This window comes from Penaeus monodon, chromosome 11 (assembly GCF_015228065.2).
Source record: "Penaeus monodon isolate SGIC_2016 chromosome 11, NSTDA_Pmon_1, whole genome shotgun sequence".
NCBI classification, from domain to species: Eukaryota; Metazoa; Arthropoda; class Malacostraca; order Decapoda; family Penaeidae; genus Penaeus; species Penaeus monodon.
In genome coordinates this window covers 6981353-6985704 of record NC_051396.1, presented here as the reverse complement: position 1 = coordinate 6985704, position 4352 = coordinate 6981353, and positions in this window count along the sequence as shown.

The window sequence follows — 4352 nt, the reverse complement described above, 5'->3', positions numbered from 1 at the left end:
AGTTAATACAAAAAAAAGTTATTTTGTCTTTAACAAAATTCATTTTTTAAAAAAAACAAAATTTAACATTCTCTCTGACACGGCATTGATACCCAAAAGTTATTGCATACAAATCATCTATGCACAAATCAGAGACAAAACAGATACAATCAAGAGCTAGCAACACTATAGTTTTACACTACAGTCTGATAACTGGGTGAACACAGAGTTTGGCTGTGACTGGTGGATGCAAGCCGTCACATCGGTTACTAAACAATGAGTGACCATTGTGGGAACATCGGCTGGCTGCTTGCAACACGGCCGACGGCTTTAGATGGAGTTAACAACAACTGTATTGTTAATAATGATAATAATTTTGTTGATACGGAGAATAAGAATACAGAAAAATATAAGAATAAGAGTAAAAACAAGTATAATAATGATAACTATAACAAAAATAGGAATAATAATTATAAGAATAGTAAAATGGTAACAATATTAATATTGTTATTATTACTATCACCATTATAATTGTTATCAGAGAAAGATACGTACTATGTATATATATTCTTTATATATATACAGAGATAGATAGATACATACATACATACATATATTTATATAAATAGATAAATGAATATATATACATGCATAAATAAATATGTGTATATATTTAAATTAATCTCTATAATATATATACATACAGTCACATAAGAGTTATAGCACAGATTCACATTAAACATATACTCTCGTGAAATCAAACAGTTTCCTATCCTTGAGTTTTCCAAACCTCAAATCCTGAAGGTACATTTTAGAGGATTCATATCGCCTCGGAACTTCGAACGAGTAATTTCGATACTGAGCTTCTCTGCACTTCACTGCCACGAAATTCTCAGGTAGTCTCCGGCTCTGGATTTGACCTTGATCTGGATCTTGACTTGGAGCTTGATCTTGACCCTGGCCTTGATGCCCATTCATTATGGGTCAACTGTTAATGCCAAATATTGCTGAGGGCTAAAAACTCCTGTCTTTACTTTATTAGGTCACTATGTAATGATTAGTAGTAATATAAATTCACACAGTCCATATCTCCCAAGTCATTGGTAAACAATTTCACATAATAGAACCGAGTAAACAAAAAGAACAATAACTTTCTTAAAAAACAACTTAAAATTTCCATTGATTTATGGCTGCACGCGCCTTCCATACAAAAGGGGTCTCCTCTATGAAATTATTTCACCTTGTGTACACAATATACATTCATAAATATGTTGGGGTTATACCAGAAAATAAATAAAATTAGCACATATACTTCTCGGCAACCGAGGTATTAAGGGCAGGGCAGGGCAAAATCATCTAATATCTCGGGATCCCTCTATACCTCTGTGACCTTGGCTTTGTGTTTTCCGCTTTATTCAGTCATGTGAACTGACAACACAAGTATTAATATGAATAAACTAGTAAATGAATAACACATGTAAAACCATTTTTTTTCTCTTTCAAAACTAGTGGTTTTCTAAATATATTCCTGGGTAATACTCAAAAAGTTCCCCACCCCTGTTGTACATACACAAATCTAGGTAATGAAGATCCCAGTGACTGTGGTATCTAGCAAAGGAAGGTTTTCAAAGCTGAAACGGATCAAAACTCACTTAAGATTATTCATTCAGCAAGGACATTTGAATAGTGTGGCAATTAGGTCCAGTGAATCTGAAATTAGCAGAAGTAAAAAAAAAAAAAAATCTGAATGACTGCAGAAAAAAAAACTTTTTCTGACGAAAGGTCACCATTGTATGACTTATAATGTATGAGAGTTAAGAAGAGGCCTACCATGACGAGTAAAATATTCATAAGAATAAAGTTCAGGTTACAACCAGATTACTTACAATGTATGTTCATGACACTACGATATGCATGAAATCATGATAATAAAATCATTTGTGCCCCTGTACATGACGAGCGCCGAGCGGTAATTTCGAGACCAAATTTCTCCTGACACTAAATATTCTGTTTATGAAAATTAAACAAGCCATTTTGTAGATTTCACCGAGGTCTGTAAGCATGGGGATATGGAAAAGGTTCGCAATGATTTTCGCTTAGCTGCTCCTGTTTATGTTAGAAAATATAGTTTTGAGCTACAGGTATTTGAAGTTTTGATATTCCTGTTGTAAGCCCATTTCTTTCTAGATCAGGACCATTTTCTCGCATAATACTCATCAACTTACTGGCGGAATTCAAATATCTACTACTTATTTTGCCACCAGTTCCCGAGGAGTAGGGTCGATAGGAATAGGTTACTTCTAACAATTCATTCTTGCAATTTTACCGGCATCTTGCCTCACTGCTGGGGTGTCATCACTGTGCCAAATCCCGTTTTTCCTCTCTCTGAGGAAAAACTAACAATGAGTACTTTCCCCTTTCCCCCTCTATGCTCATTACACACGTGTACCTATAGGTTAGTGGGGCCGTACCTGGGGCGGTATTCATGAAAGGTCTGTTGTAATAAGATGACATAGTAAACATGGTAAAAAAAATCTTGCTTATATCATAACGGTGATATTACAGTCTTACACATTAAGTATATATAAATGTGATGTGGCATCCCTACGCTTATTGTCATTGCATCAGTTGTAAAGGCGGACGCCGCTATTTGTATCTTTTAATAAAATACAGCAATAAAAATGTAGGAGATAGCTCAATTAATGTTTGATAATTCATCAAAAGAGGCTTCGAAGCTTTTCTCATTTTCAAAGCGGAATAAACCTCAACAGAGGAAAAATTGAATAAGGACGTATTAAAGACAGTCCTTACACATTAGGATAAAATTAAAGACAGTCCTTGCAGACGTGAATAGAAAATATCAGTAAACTATAAGAAACGACTAGATTAACGCTTGGCAATAGCTAAAAAGGGTAATCTAAGTCTTTTTTATCGGCACTTGTCTTCAGGCCATGACACAGCTGACGATTGATCAAACAATAAATGTACTACTTGATACCATTACACGAGTAAATCCTTATCTCACAAGGGGATTTTGATTCCTGTATACAGCCCCACCACTCTCTCTTAATTTACACATTGTTTCTTGCATTGTGGGCAGTGACCTCGCCAAGAAAGCACACCGTGCTTCCTTAAAACGACTAGGCCACGAGAGTTTTCCTTGCAAAATTGCTTTATTGCCAACATGTTGGTGAGGACACACCCATCATTAACGGCGTCCATAGCGAATCTTGAATTTTTATTTTTTCTCAACCGTGACGTGCGCATGACGTCACACATTCCACCCACACAACGGGTCCCCTCCCCTCTCTGCAGAGCAGCGCGTGGAGCCAGAAACATTCGGCTTACGAAAAAAGCAGGATTACAAGTTTATTTATGAGATTATCTCCGTTATTAAGCGTTTGCGCAGATAACGTACCAAGAAGTGTTTTAGACTGATGTAGGCCTGATGTGGACGTGTTTAGGCGGTGATTCAGAACAGCTGATTCAGAGTCGGTGGTCGAGCTGCCAATGGCTATCAGCTTTATCATACTCTAAAACACGCATGCAATAACCCATGAAAAACAAAATATGCTTGTGCCTATGACTAAGGGCGTCTTCTGTATGGCTGTAAAAGTTAATCCAGTATTAAAGTTTAAGCCATCCTCGCGCATGCGCAAAGGCAGGGATCCCGGATTAAAATTTTAATTCACCTCTGGACCCGACTTTACTTTTGAGCTCAAAGATTAATCCTGCACATGCACAGAATAGGGATTAAACCCACCAAACATGTATTGAAAATAAAGACAAAAGTCATCAACTCCCTAGAAAAAAAGGGGTTGAGGGTTTCCATTAAAATTTATAATAACAATAAAAAACAAATTTTGACATTTCCATATCAAAGATGTAGGAAAAATTCATCAATATATATTGTTTAAATTTTGGGAAGTCAAACCCGCAGATATAAAAACTCAAAATTGAAAAAAAAAACGAAAAAAAAATTTTCCCCAAAGAATTCCAGAGTTTTTTAAACGAAAAGGGTTTTTTTTTCCCAATTGGAAAAATTTGCAAAAATTTTAATTTAATGAAAAAGAAAGCTTTTAATTAATAACATCACGAATAGGTTTCAAATTCAAACAAAAATCCTCCTAATTATTTAAACTAAAGTGAAATCAAAACCGCGGACATTTATTATCATGATCCTTGCAAGTAACACCCTGAAAAAGACTACCCTACCCGCGCCCAGCGGTCACATACACGAGAAAGAACTCTCAGAGAAAACTCCCGCGAAATAAAATTGATATTACGAGTATCTCCTTTTTGTTTTTGTTATTTATATTGGCGCGGCCTTTTACACCTTTGTAACTTTAAACCTACAGGGGCACGCTTCAGAA